We start from the raw sequence: 15745 nt of genomic DNA on the forward strand, positions 1-15745 counted from the left end.
CTGAGGAGTGTAGTGTGCAGAAGTCACCAACTCTCTGCTGACTCAGGAACCGCAGAGCTGCAAACCTCCTCTGGCATTAACATCAGCACAAAATATGTGAGCTGGGAGCTTCATGACATGGGTTTCCATGTTAGGTGTCATGTGTAGGTGATCCAGTACTTTTGTAGGGTTTTACTTTACCTTACCATAAATAAAATGGAATTGAATTAAATAGTCTATTCCTATTTTAGTAACTTTCAGATGGAAATATTGTAATTCTTTAGCTAAAGTCTTCATCTTACATATTATTAATTGCATGAATGTCAACTGGATAGATGGGTAAATGTTAAAATATCAGCTCCCAATGTTTTTAGCTACCAACCCATTACATAAAAGGAGTGATATTTGCCTGATTTGTTTGCTATATAAGAAATACAGATACAAAGCCTCTGACTTGCAGAAGTTTAGATGAATATGTAACTCTTCCGCTTACGTCTTAAAAGCATAAGATTAGGTAAGATGTGCTGTAATCATCCCAAAAGTTAAGAAATTGTTGTGTCACTGGGGCCAGAACATGAAAAATAATCCAGGTCAGTGAGATAAATACGACATCATGGAACAAAATAACTCAGAAAGTGTGGACCCGTCATGCAGTTTAGAATAAAAGTGATGAAACAGGTTTTGTGTTGGAGTGTTTGTGTAATCCTGCTAACAGACAGACAAATGTTCTGTGTTGCTGTATTCCCACTTAGTCTGTATGACCAATAGCTCATAGTGTCTAAGGTTAGCCAAAGTTCAGTTCTGACCTCGCCACAGTGTTCTCTGTAACATTAACTATTATCCTCTCACAGTAAAAGTGGCACAGTCTCACTAAGTAAACAGCAAACCTCTGGAAGGAGTCGAGTATCTGTTGTCTTATCTCTCTGGCCTGTGTGCTGTCTTTTGTTTGGATTGTGCCAGAAGGCTGCTCGCTTTCTCCACTGTATTCACGTCAGTAAGTGTAGTATTAAAGGAGCAATACTCAGCGGCAGTTTAGATTTTGCATTATTAATAGCAGAATGGTGGGAAGCCACCTTTGTTGCTTTCACCCCTGGTGTACTCACACAAACACTGGTTGGTAAAATATGGATGAGGTGGTTATCAGAGATGCCCGGGTCCCCTCCGATCCTCTGCGAGTAAATGCGCTTTACTTACAAACGTCAGAATGGAGGAATGGTGACGGCTACAGCTCTCTCGGTGAAGACTGAATCAACAATTTGCTGTTTTAACATGTAGCGTCTGACTTGGTAGTTTGATCTGTACACACCACACACACCAAATTAAAAACAGTCTCAGCCAAGTGTCTGTTAATTTTGGCTGTGGCTTTTTTTCCTCAAACACCAGCACTCTGCGAGGTAAGCATTATCCACAGAGAAAGCCATTCTACAGCTGAACTGGGTTCCTAAAACAATGGCCTTAGTAAGGGAGTCCTGTCAAAAAGACGTAATTCCCTCTGCCTATTAAACTGGGACACAGAACAGGAAGATTGCCGCATATGGATTCATACATGTGTGTGCACAGGAGAGGGTGCAGAAATACTGTGAGAGTTTGTTTTTAGGGAAACACTGTAACAACACACTTTGTCTGCAGCAGATGGGACCACATTTGTGTTTGCTGAAGGTTGCAGTCCAGTAGTAAGAAGGGGTAGAGTTGACTTCCCTCTGCGTAACCGTAGAAAGTGCAACCAGGCCCGGGCAGCAGTTTAAAAATATTTTGTTATTAATAAGAAATAAAAGAACCACTGTATTTGGGAATTTAATACCAAATGTGGCCACGACACAAACTCAACAAAAACTCCTCAGTGTGCCTGGTTGTCAGTATTTCTTCCAACATTTTCCCCTAAATAGGCCCCACTCCTACTAAAACTTCGAGTGGAAACGTACTGTGACAACCTTCTAACAAGATCTTGGTGTAATTGTTTTGTTCTCTTGCGAGGGAAATTGGCAGAGTATTAAAATTACTTGTTATTTTTAAACCGAGTCTTGCCGGTGTTGATCTTTGGAATTGTTACGAACTCGCTTATCTGCCTCGTGCTTTGTGAATTGAAGTATTGTACTATGATTCCAACATTTCTGCTGGAGCTGTTAGCCACCAGATAACGCCACATGACATTTTCATCATATGCAAATGTTGCTGTCTTTATAGCCGCAGTGGAAAAGAAAAAAACCCCATTGTATTCAAAATTTGTCTTCATTAAGAGTGCAGAAGATTGTGTTATATTCTTATTAGATTTAAATATCCTGCTACATCTGCACGTATGCACCTTTTTCTGTTGCTTATGGTGGAGACTAGTTAGTTTAGTCCACTGGGGGGTCACCCCTCTAAAAGGTCACACGATAAATCTGTGGAGTCATGACGTGATTAATGGGAGATGACAGAAGAAAACTTCATGCGTAACTCCACTGTTTACACGAGATCCCGATAATTTAACCTCCTTTGGCCCTAGTGTGGTTTACAGCATGCTGGTATGTTAACAGACCTTAAACTAGAACATTAACTACACTCTTGCTCCTCCTGTGGGCTCTGTTTTAGGTCATCTAGTCAGTGGCAGAAGACTTTGGCCAATCACAGATGTTTTCAGAGCACATCTGTGAAGAAAGACACAGAGGCATTATGGGTTAAGCAGAGGACTGTCAGAAGGGAGAGTGGGCATGGGATCTCGTGTGAAACTAGCGCTGACTTCCTTGTAGTTTGTGTCAATGTGACGTTTGTAAGGTGGGAGGAGCTTAGAGCAGAGGAGAAGAGACATCTAAAAACACTGCAGCCAGATCTTCAAGTCTGTGTGCTTAAATATAAACATGCAAAGTAACAAGTTCAGGAAAAGGATTTCAACATCTCCCCCTGAAATGTAAATGAAATAAACAACATAAGGTGGCAGAATGTAGAAATAATGTAAAATTATGTAAAGCTGACTTTGAAACACTTCTCTGTTCAAGGCTAAAGCGCTTTTTTGGGGTATTTTTGAAGCTTATTTGAATGACACACATTAATTTCATGTTAGCCTGACTTGCTGTGCATTTACAGTGAAACACTTGAGGGTAGCTGCAGAGGAAATATCACCTAATCTTTGACAAGCAGTTTTCAGTTTCCTGTTGGTGGCGGGCGGCAACCCTCTGACCTTCCTCTTACTGATTTGTCAAACTCAGGGACAGTTTCCATCACTTTTACACACCCCCTGCCAATAAAATAAAATAAAAACAGTACTGTGGCAATTTTAAATTATTTGTTTGTCCTCCAGTTTTCCTGCTGTTACTCATTTGTACCCATCGCACAGTGACTGCTTCTAATTCCCACGCAATTTGGTCCTTTGTTTATCGTCTCTCTCCTCCTACCTTCTTTTGACCTTTCTTTGTCGTCCTTACACTCTGTCCTCCCTTCTTTCCTTTCAGTCATTCAAATCCACCCTTTTCTTTTTTCCCCTCCACCCTCGCCACCCCTCCCTCCATCCATCACTGCGTTCCATGCCTCCGGTGATCTCCGGTTCAGTCTCAGGTAGCAGGCTTAGCGCTCTAAAGCTTTCTCCACGTAGGCCGGTGTCAGGGAGAAATCCTGTGCTAAGAGGGAATTACCCACCACATGTGCTGCTGCAACACACAGAGGCACGTAGACACAGGGTTTTACTGCACGCTGGACTTAACCCATCGGCTCTTCGTGCTAACAGCGTGCACACGTTGTTCATATGAATATCATCTGCATTTTTCTGTGTTGCTGAATGTTAAAGCTGGTATTGTGTGCCTCTTCCCTCCTTTGTTAGATGACATTTGTTGTTCTTTCCAGTGCCGGCCAGATCCCCCGCACCTTCCTATCGAGCCAGCGTCATGAATTTTTTATGAATGTTTGCGTGTGCAACTGTGTGCAGGGGGCCCTCAGCTGCATCAATAGCCATTAGTGGAGCAGCTGGGGTAATTGTGCCACAGTGGCTGCAGTGCAGGAGGAAAAAAACACACACACACATTATCTGATAATACTGCAGAGGGCAATAAGGAGGAAGAGGGGGAGCGAAGCGCAGTGGGGAAGAGCGGGATGGTGTGAGCGAGGATATTAACTGTGTGGTGGAACAGTTAGCGGCGTACTACGACGCTGACTGATAGCTGATTTATACCAGGTGATTGCAGCCTGGAAGTCTTTAGAATGTGCAGCAGCGCGACCGACATGCTGCCTATGACAGTGATTGTCTGGAGACCGTCAGTGCTGCACAGAAGCACACACATCTGGCTGAAAACGAGGGCCCAGGGGCAGATGTTGTCAGTGCTGGCTGGTTTATTTCGCCTCACGCGGCACTGCAACAAATTTCACTGTTAAATTTCAGCAAATTATCGGCAGCTGGATTTTCCTGCATCTAAAGCCGTGTCTGACCTTGTTATTTGTGCGAATAGTGTAAACTCACCAAATATTGCCCCACAGCAGCCAACATGAGAAGGACGAGCCGATAGCTGGAATCAAGTTTCACAAATATATTTTCAGAACTTTCCAGGAAGTCCTATGATTTTGTTAACTTTTCTTCTTTCCTTTTCTTTTTTTTTTGGTTCTGTCTCTATATGAGAGAAAGTTGAATCACACCGCTACAGCTGCCCAAAACTAGCGAACAATAATCTTGTCCTCTATTTCTGATACCTCTATTCTCCCGGCACGGATTTTTGCAGATTTAATCAACAGCTTTGAGTTTATTTCACAGTGTAATCTAACCTCACAGCTTCTTACTTCAGAAAACGTTACAGTTTCATGCTGTAGCTGAGAGGTTAGCACGGTGGCCTCACAGACAGAGGGACCTGGGTTTGAACTTGGTGTTTGCCTGTTTCTTGTGCAGGTTTTCTCGTCGTGGAGCTCCATTTCTCACGGTTTAGATAATTAAAAAGTTTCCTATTTTAAGGCAAATAAGCTACACGCTGTTTGTTTACCATAGTACTGTCCTTTTAATATTCCTGCTGTGTTCAGTGCAAGTAAAACATTATTATGAGCTTTTTTTCTTTTACTACGCTGTAACTTTACTTATTATTCCTTCTCATTTGGGCAGCACGGGAGCGCCGTGGTTAGTACTGTCTCCTCATAGAAAGAAGGTCCTCGGTTTAAGTCCCAGCTGAGGCCTTGCTGTGTGGAGTTTGCATGTTCTTCATCAGGCTTGTATGAGTACTCCAGCTTCCTCTCACAGCCTAAAGATGTGTGGGTTAGGTTAATTGGTGATTCATAATCGGCTGTACATGTGAATAGTTGTGAACCCCTCTCTGTGTCGGCCTAGCAACCTGTCCAGGGTGTCCGCCTGTGACAGCTGAGATAGGCTTCAGCTCCCCCGCGACGCTGGACAGGATAAGTGTAAGAAGATGGATAGATGGGTATCTCTTCTGAGCAGGATCTCAGCTTGCATGGCTTCACCTGTGTGCCATGAATTTAGTTTGTTGCAGCTGCATTCAACATTATAACACAGTGAAGATGATTATGACCAGATTATGGATCTTCCTGGTGAATCATTTCCTAGTACATTAAATGGTTTGAGACTAATTTGCGAGTCTCAAAGTTCAAAAACACTCAGGAGCACTGATGGTTGAGCAAAATCTGACAGAGCCACAGTTAAACATTGTCCACAAAAATATTGTGCGTGTGTTTAAGAGCTATTTTAAGCTGTTAATCACATTATTCAATGACTAAATCACATTTTGAACGATGCTGAAGTGCTTGACTCTTGCACTCTTGCACATCACGTCACATTAGTGTGCACTGTGAGGCTAACGTTAGCATTGTTAGCACCAGCAGCCTCCTGTTACTGCAGTTAAGCTGCAACACTGCGTAATGCTTAGCTGCAAAAACTTTAGAAACTAGAGTAAACTGGTACATGCATATGAATAATTTGTCTAACCACCAAACATTTCTGGTGCCGCCTGCAGGGTCACCAGTGCTTAATTGCCTGGTTTACTAATCAGACATATCCACAGGCCAGATGTGATTAATTTCTACAGCAGTCTCTGTCACGTGGCCTTTGTTAGTGAAACCTTATAACCTCATGCGTGGACTCGTACACACACTGACACACTGTAAAGAGAAAACAATACTTTAGTATGCTATAAAAATGCACACCAGCTCACTGTTGCGCTTTTTCCCTCGAGGGATCAGCATTTACAGGAATTAACTTCAAAGAATGGTATTTTGGTATATTTTTATAGCAATTTGTTAAATTAATTGACTTGTGGGGATCCATGAACTGCTATTAGAGACAAAAACGTCTTGTGGTTTGAGCAGCACAGCAGCTCTGAGAGTCATGTAGTCCATATTTGCCCTCAGATGCCGCTGAGAGCTTCGGAAAAGTAGACGTATTTATTTTATTTGTTTCAATTAAGCTCTAAGAAAGGGTTTCCCAAGGTTATGGCATTTACACAAGCCTTCCTCGCAGATCCTTTGTTCGTTTTTAGCCTTTTTTAGCAAAGAAAGCCAGTACAGCATGGAGGTCTTGAGCTGTGTACTTAAAGAGGATTTGGCTATCCCGAATCTGGGTAAAAATCTGTTGCGATCGTGCAAATTGTGGCTCCTTTAAGCCATTTTCTAACTGAACTTGACGCATCCCTTTAATTTCCTCCGACGCTGAGAATGAGCTACCCACCCCCCTGTGATAGTGAAGGGTAACAGGCATCAGTATCCAGTGGCTGAAACATGCTGTACAGTGCTACAAGACTTGTCAAATGTAATCTTAGAGAAATTGATTTTTACAAAATGTGTTGGAGAGAAAAGGTCAAGTCTGTCAAGATTTAATCCAGCAAGAGATAATGCATCTGAACAGTCATGATGAAACTGGACCAAATGCACCACGTAGCACGCTGGTGCTACAGCGCCTAACGCATTCCCCAGAAGTAAATTAAACAGTAGATATATACACGGAAAGATCCAGATGTGCTGCTCCCTCCTCGTTATTCTGCCCTCTTTTTTCCTGCTACGTTCACTTGTGCTTGTTTTGGTTCGTGATGAGTTGAGCGTTGTTTGGTTGAGCTGAATTACTCCGTCAGCAGCCTGTCTCTAGATCACTTCCTGAACGGTTCCTAAAATAGAAGCAACAACGATCACAACCAAGGAAACATGCCAGCTGCTCTTTTCAAAAGCACTCTCACTTTCTGCCCTCTCTCTCTCACCGTGTGGTATTAACTGTATTCATCAAATACAGTTGTTAGAATCACAAACTGTCAGCCAAGACTTTTGACTGCTATTCACTGCTCTTTTTTAGGGTATGCAAAATTTCAAATTATTTATTTATTAGAAAATAGAAGCAAGAATTCAACTGTTTATATTGTTCATTACTGAAAGTGTTTAGAATGAATAAAACTCAGAGACCTGGAGGAGGCTAAACGAGAGTTTATAACTTAGACATCGTCTGACAAAGAATCAACAGCTACAAAGTAATCTCACACGAAATGCTCAACCTCCGTTTGGGAAACAAACCACAAGAAGAGTGCAGCACACGTGCAGTCGGCTCATTCACAGGTGCCAAAGATCTTCACTTCTTTCTGCTGTTCCCTCAACAGTAGACTCGGAGAAAAGTCACGAAATTTAATGGCGACGTTGCCAGATTGGCAACGGTAACATAAACTCCAGTATGATGATCACAGCTGTGAGTGAGAGGGATGTGTGGTTTATATTTTCCACATTAAATTAAAAAAAAAAATCTGAATCTCAAAATTGAGAAAACAGATACTTTAAATATAGGTTCAGGTGGGCCAAAAGTTACCTTACTTTTTCATTAGTCACACAGCTGATTATTGTTATGATCATCCCTTTGTTTGGATGAGTTTTGCACTTCCCTGTTCGCCTCTCTGTTACAGAGATTTTAATTGAAGGGACTTTCTGGAAAACTACAGGTGCAGCACAAAGATTCATTAATAAACAGGGGATGATATTTAAAGTATGACGACCTGAGATTAATGCAAGTTGCACCACTTGTATCATAAATGTGAAGTCATAAAGAGCGGAAGCTTCCAGTCCTACTTGCTCACTTTAATTTTTCCAAGAAAGGGTACAAACTTTTTTCCAGTGAGCTTTAATACCTCTGGTGGCTAAATTTCTTTCTTGTACAGTCAGTGCAAGGATAGCTAAGCTAAGATAACAAGGAGGCATATAATGACAGAAAAGATGTCATAAATATTCCTACAGAAACTGAAATTTTTAAAATCTTAAACCGTTCCTTGAAAATTTAAGTACATGCTAATCCAAAACACTGCGTTCTGTTTTCTGGGACCTTGAAACTGTCAGCGCGGTGTCATGACCGCCACGCAGAGAATGTAAACAGGCAGCGACGACTGGTGTGTTGCTGCATTCCCGCTATAAACGGCGGCCCTGCTGGACGGAGTGCTGGAGATTCCCAAGATACCGTTGTGCAGTTTGATAGTAGTGGATGTGACACTTGGCTGGTAGTATTGTTTCTCCAGAAAGTTTTACCGCCTTTTGCAAGAATCCGTATCTACAGTATGTCATTTCGTCTGTCTCTGTGTGCGTCTTAGTGTGTCTGTTACACGCTCTGTGACCCGACTTCACTTCTTTCTTGTCGACACTCTCGGCAGTGCGTCTTTTTTCCGTTTTTTTTCCCTTCACCTTTCAGGCTCATCGCCCGCTCCCCCTCTCCCGTCTCAGTCTTTCTGCCTGTCAGCCTTTGCGGATCCCACCATCTTCTCATCCTCTGCTATCTGTACCTCCCTTTCCTCCTCTCTGTGCCTTCTAGTCTGCTCTGGCAGAGACTGAGGACTCTACTGAGGAGACGAGATCGGCAGATGTTTACCCGGCTCTCTGCTGTCACAAACTGTTCACTTCAGTGTATCACGCAAAGCACTGGAACTCACAGGATGAGTGCAGAGTAGTAAAAATAGCCAAGAAAAACTACATTTCCCTGAAGATTTTGAGCAGATTTGGGTCAGACGTGGTTTGATTTTTGTCAAGCAAGCTTTGTGGAGTTAGAGGCTTAAAGCTCAGCTGAAACTCTTTAGTGATAATGCCCTCAAAGTCTGTGAGAAGTTGTAGCAGTTTTAAAATGCGACTGAACGCAGGGGAAAGCAGTGATTATGCTCTTTTTAAAGCTTTGTAATTGACACTTTTCCCGATTCGTGAAAACAGCGAGTCTGGGATTCTTGCTTTATTTTCGGCTTGTTGACAGTTAAGGAGCCATTGGGTTTTTTTTAATGGATACTTAATGACTCCAGCTCGAAACATAACAAAGAAAGCCCCCCTCGAGGATCCTAACTGTCAGCCAGCGGAAGTCCCCGGAGAGAAGGAAAAGTCCTAATCTTTGTTATGCACATACGCTAAATATTTTTGGAACATTAACAGTATATTTTCCACATCATTGCTTTTCCAGTTCATTACACCTGTGTGCAGAAGAAAATGGGTTGGGGAAATAAAAACAATGTGGTATTTTAAAATGCCGACTCCTTTCAGCGCGCAGACAGCAAGAAAGCGAGATTCTTTTACTTTTAATGTCTTAAATCAGACTGGAATCACTCTGGGAGCCGACCGTATCCCTCATAACTTTTAGACATACTAAAGGCGTCTAAAGCCCTCTTTATATCTCAGTTGTAGAATCACAGAGCTGTGTGTAACCTAGGCCTAGTGTGAAATTCTAATACCTGTGACAGTCAGTGCAATCTATAATTTGTGCAAAATAATAAAAAAATCTCATTATGACAAATAACTCTTCTTTCAGATCTTCGTTTGCTCTTGAAGTTAATACGAGAAAAAAAAGCACTTGTTTCATTCTTTAAGGCCTCATTTCCTCACTGTATGAAAAGAAACCCCATCAAGCTGGAGGTCCACTCTAAATAGCATCATGTGGGTGAACCAGTACGCCACATGCTGCAAGTTCTGGTTAGGCTGAACCTCCAGTTTGCAGCTGATTTCCTTAGACGAACGAGAGCTAGTGTCATCAGGGTCTTAGATTGCAGCTGGTAGCTGCAGTTCTTCTCTGCTCCTGATATCTGCTGCAAACTGGAGGGCCACTCTAACCAGAACCTGAGCAGGTGGAGAACTGGTTCATTCGTGTGATGTTATGCAGAGCTCAGTAAATCTGGAGTTCATTCGCTGGATGAGAGACAAAGCTGATCATGGCGCTCAGTCATTCATTTGTCACAAACTACCTAAATAACAGTATTAATCACTAGTGTGCACGTGCACACACGCGCGCCAGGATAGTCAGTGTGCGCTGTAATTGCATTGCACCTGAAGTGGCTTTGTTAGATAGCATTACTAAAAAGAAGATGAAGCTGGAAGACTGAACATTTATACAATTTTGAACAACAGTGTATGAATGCATCTGCACTGTTGCCCTTTATGTACCCACAGGGACAGCAAAGACCCCCACGGGGTAGGTCCTGCATGGTGACACAGATAGTCACTCTCTTAAAACAGGAAGCCCTGCTGTAGTGTGCCTGGTGACAGCACGCACATCTCATAACGAGTCTCAGTGGCTGCTTTGGATGTGAGTGGTCAGAATCAGAATGATCCAGCTGTGGGGACTGTGACGCAACCCCACAGTCGGCCAGTATTTGCATTTATTTCTCTGAGCGTGACTCTGTGTAACTCCCACACTCACAAAGGCACAAAGAAGGGGAACCGCGCTCGTGGCACATGAAACGCAGCTCTCCCGTTGGTGAGGAGGCGCTTTCTGCCCTGAAGAGGAAGCAGAGTTGAGAAGCTGGTAAAAGAAATGGCATGCAGCCCGAGCTGGTACAGCCACAGTCCACATGAGCGCTTTCTCTCTCTCTCTCTCTTTGTCTGTCTGTCTCTCTCCCCCCTCGCTCCTCCCACCAAGTGGCTGTTTTTGTGGATTGTTCTCCTGCCGTTGTCATAGCGACTGTGATGCAGACATCCCGAACAGGCTGCCTGTCTGCTTGGATATGTCAAGTGTGTGTGTGTGTGTGTGTGTGTGCGTGTGATAAAACGCCAGAGTGCTCTTGGCTTAGAGAGGAAGTGTTTTGAGAATTATGTAATGTCCTCTTTTTTTAAAAGGGGGGCAAAAGTCAAGAAGAAGAAAAAAACATCCTATTTGTCCGTATCTATGTTGCTGTCTGCTTTATTTCTCACTAAAAAAGGAGAGTGTGGTGTATTAACAGCATGGAGGTTGTGTTATTTTTCTCCACGTGTAGGTAGAATTTTATATCCTTACTGTCTCTTTTTGTAAGTAAGATGCCGTTTTAAAAAAATGTGCACACACTGTCAGGCTGTCAGGGTGACATGAGGCTCTTTCCTGTGCGTAAAGTTTCCACTGTAACTGTGGGCTCGGTGCCAGTTTCCACCATGGATAGACGGAGGGGTGGAAGGGGGCGGCTGGAAGAGGAGGAGGAGGAGGAGGAGAACATGAGGATGGGATGGGAGGACTGAGCAAAACAGGAGGGAGAGAGAGAGAGAGAGAGAGCTCCGTGCCAAGTGGGAGGTGTGTGAATCCTTGTGATGCTGCCATTCTCCTGCAGAGAGCCCTGTTATTGGACATCATAAGGGGGTCTATAAATAGACCCCTAATCTGTGAAAGAGAGAGCTAAAAATAGAGACAGAGCAATGCAAACAGAAAGAGGGGGACGACGGAGTTTGCAGGCAGCAGTTTGATGATAACGACTTGGAAAGAGTTGCGAACGGAGCAAGAAAGTTCAGAAAAGTCTGGAAACACAAAGCAGCCGTGGTTGTTGAAAAGTTTGATTAAGAAAAGGGGTTGTAGGTACCTGTAGCTGTAGGCCTGCTGGGACCGAACTTCTGTCAGCTCACTGACATTTTGAAAACAGGTTTTCCTCAAGCAGCCACAATCTGGAGTTAATCCAGCCCCTTGCTTTTAGTTCAATCATCTCCTAATGGAGCGTTCGCCATCAGAGAAAACGCTTTCTTGGTGGCGCATTCAAAAAAGCTTGGCTGTCCAAAGGCTGCTAAAGAAAACAGTTCAATTCAAAAATCTATATTTAGAGTTTTAGCACAGAAACATAAGTTATTTTTACAGCTCTGTAAATTGTGCAGCCTCAACAAGCCTCTGACCCACAAAATACAACCCTAGCCTAAAAAGAAAAACTAAACATGCCAACACGACACTAAAGGTTCCAGCACCTGTTAAGAACATCTGACAGAAGCACATTTGTATTTCAAACTCATCATGACGCCATGACTTTAATGGCTTTCTAAATTCAAAACACACAAGCTCCTTCTCATGGGTTAGCTACAGTCACATGAGTAAAACGAGGAAAAAGGAATAAATAATATTCATGTAGAAAATGAGTTCTTTGTGTTTGAAACAAGCTTCAGTATGTGGATCTCTGAATGCTTGCCTGACCTTCTGACGGCTGAGCTAAATGGTTCCAGTGAGCGATAGTTAGTTAAGGCCGGGATTGTACTTGTGGACGAGCAGTTGTCAGTCTTGTGCGTTTCTCTTATTGGATATTGGAGTGAAGGCTATTCAAACACAGAGCCATTGGACTAAACTCTGAAGACTGGTTCACACCAGCGAACCTCCACATTCCCGTGCAGACGTCACAGCAGTGGGCGGCACTGAAGGTGATTAGTGTTATATGTTTAGCCTGTGATGGATGGACGACCTCTTCACATTCACACACACTGACCCTGACCCTAAAATGGATAAGCTGTTAAGATGGATGAATGGGTGTTTTGGAGACATTTTTATCTTCTGTTAACTGCTACAACCAGTTTTTTAATGCTACAGGTGGCACACATGCATGTACAGGTAATGTGCTGCACTGTGATTTAGGGCACGTTCATGAATGAAATGATCACTCGGATCACCACACGACACATGGACGATACAGGTTCCTCATGCCTAACATGTTTGTGTTATGAACACTGATTTTTTTCTTTCTTTTACTGAAAAAATGGAGCACAAGTGTGACTGCTTCAAAAAACAAAACAAACAAACAAAAAAAGCATGTCTTAATTAAAAGACTGAAAAACACATACCGGATATCAAAATAGCCAATTATTCTGGCACAGCTGTAAACATGTCACAGTAGGTTTTTGCAAATCTGTGAAATCTGAAATCAGTTTACAAACAGAGAGATCAGATTTGTGGGGGTTTTTGTTCCTCAGTTGAACCCTGGGGTTTGACTAGTCCTACTGCATTTTTTTTAAAGGTTGTATTAATAACTGTACTCAAAACGTGGTGTTAGCTGCGACTAGCCTAATAAACTTTAGCCAATCTAGAAGCCAGAGAAAGAAAAATGCACGCAAAACACCGTGAATGGAACTTCTTTCTACAATCACACACTTTTCTGTAGTCCCATCATCTAATGGATGCATCATGGACATCTCAGGGGTTTGGTATCTTGCCCAAACATGCTTTGACAAGATGACCCTCCTAAGCCACAGTCGCCAACATCCAACATGAGGGCGTGTTCCTCCTCCCTCAAGTTTAAGAGCATTAAAAAAACCCAAACTATAGTTTGTGTGTGACAGTATTGTGGGAGTGGAAAGTTAAATTGGAGTTCTCTAAAAGCTCTTCAAAATGGAGAGTTCATTTTTAAATTTGATTTCAGAAAGTCAGAATCCATAATAAGCACCTTTTAATTCACAACATACATTAAAGTCAAAACTTTAGGCTATTTCCTGTTTTCTTCATGGGCTGCCAGCACATTTAAATCTGTTAAAGAGTCTTAATATAGCGATGTCATCATAAAACAGGGCACTTAAGCTTTCTTGCCCTCGGATTGCTTGACATCGCCGGTTGCATTTGAAAGATTAAGGCTGAAATGATCTCACACACTATTAGAATACCTTCATCCAAACAGTGCATTCATCTAATAGAACACACAGGTGTAATTACATCAGATCTACCTGGGCTTTAATCACAGGGCAGCGATACAGCGAAGTCTCAGAACACACACAGTCAGCATTTTTACCGGCTTTAAAAGCCTTTGTTTTTCCCACTTTTGCACTTACTGAACAGCACTTTTCCTGCAACACACAACTGTGTTGCTTTGAGTCTGTGTTATGTATCGTTTTCTCATTGCTTGTAAAATCAGCTGCTCTGCCGCCGCTAAACCTATCCATGTTTGCGATTGTTCACCATCTCTTTCATGCAAACGAGCTGATAGCTAGACTGGAAAACCCTGGGTTGATTTGCCGAGTTGATAACCACCTTTGTGCGGCCACTTACTCTGACTGACGTTAGGGTAAGTGAAGCCAGATAAGGAAAAGATATATATGATGAACTTGCCGTACACTACAGTCATCTGACTTTCTGTATCACTGCCTGAATTAGTGCAACTTCTTGTTTTTTTTTCCCCCTCTTACTTTTTCAAGCATGCACAAAAGATAAAAACGCAGTAATGCGCCTCAGAATGAACACTTTTACGTTCATGGCAGTAATGATACGAATAACCGAATCACTTTTGTCTGTCCTTGATAAACAGACGTAGATGTTGTGAAACAGATAATGTCAGGTTAGCGATTGCTTGCATTAAATGGCTGCAAATCGGCTCCTGTCACACAAGAAAGAGTTGCTTGATAAAATGCCTCTGACAACATTAAAGGCAATTAAAGGTTTATGATGATGGATCACCTGTGTCAAGCAGGATTCCTGTGTCTACAAGTCATGTGGAAATCAGTGGCTGCAGAATGGCGTGCGGGTTTATTAAATCATGTCGAACGCTGCGGTGCAAAAGCGAGAACTACGGGGACTCAGTGTGAAGTTTCCTCCTGATTTTCAACTCCTAAGATAAACTTTGCAAACTTCGACTCTCCTCCAACCTCTCCCCCTCCTTCTCTCATTCATAGCAAGTCTTTAATTATGTTCGCTTGCTGAGTGAGTGGGGAGGGTGGGGGTGCATGTGTGTACTCTATAGTTGCCCGCATGTTTAAGCCTGTAATTAGTGCTCTTTAAGACGACAAAAATTCTGAGAAAATGTTAAAAAGAGCAGGCCGAGGCGCGTGCGCGATCGCGCGAGGCAGGCGGCGAGAAGTGAACGGAAGAAAAAAGGGGGCTGCGCCACGGTCCTCCTTAAAAATAATCTTTGCCTCTGCTCTCAGAACTTTGAGAAAAAGGTCACAGAAATGTTGCAGTGGAGAAGAAAAGGTAATAATTTGTCATGACTGAGCACATGTCAGTGTGTTCATCAGGACTTAAAAGGGAAAGTTACAGAGAGAGTGGTGGACTCGCTGTGAATTTGAGTATAATGAGGCTATATTTAAAGCTGTATGTCTGCGTGTGTGTGCGTGCGTGCGTGTGTGTGTGTGTGCGCGCGCTTCACAAAGTGACTCATCTTTTGTATTTGTGCACATAGAGTAACCCAACCCAACCCAGCGAAGCAGCAGAGCAGCACTCTCGCTGGGCCTGCCGTTTCTTTCCTGTTATTTTCTTCGTTTTTTCTCTTCCTTCTCTGAGACCTTCGTTGCCCTTTCTGCCATTTTTTCTTCCCTTCTTTCTATGTTAGCTTTTTGCCCTCTCATTCCTCTCACGTTCTTTGCTGACTTTCTTGACTTTGTGGCTCTTTAGCTTTTTCTTGCAGTCATAAACTCTCACCAGGGTTGTGTCTCTGGTTTGTCACAGGCAGAGTGAAACCACTTCGTCACTTCCCCCCTTGAGCTTCAGGTTGCGTGAGGTCTTCCTGCCCTCCACTGGGGTTCCAACACTGCACTGAGTTTCAATGAGTGTGCAGCTGCAGTCCACGCACAGCTTGGAACTCATTTAATAGACTTTAATGTGAAAACAAGCAACCAGTGCAGCTGACTGATGATATAAATGCTGAAAAAAACCCTGTGAAATGTATGTGATAGGTCC

The 15745-nt window shown here is 42.9% G+C and overlaps 1 protein-coding gene across 1 annotated transcript in view; it reads left to right on the top strand.

Annotated features, from left to right (window-relative positions):
• Nucleotides 1-15745, top strand: part of maml3 (mastermind-like transcriptional coactivator 3) — a 132383-nt gene that overhangs the window by 8330 nt on the left and 108308 nt on the right. The window lies entirely within an intron of this gene.

Source organism: Oreochromis aureus, linkage group 6 (assembly GCF_013358895.1).
Source record: "Oreochromis aureus strain Israel breed Guangdong linkage group 6, ZZ_aureus, whole genome shotgun sequence".
In the NCBI taxonomy this organism is placed as follows: domain Eukaryota; kingdom Metazoa; phylum Chordata; class Actinopteri; order Cichliformes; family Cichlidae; genus Oreochromis; species Oreochromis aureus.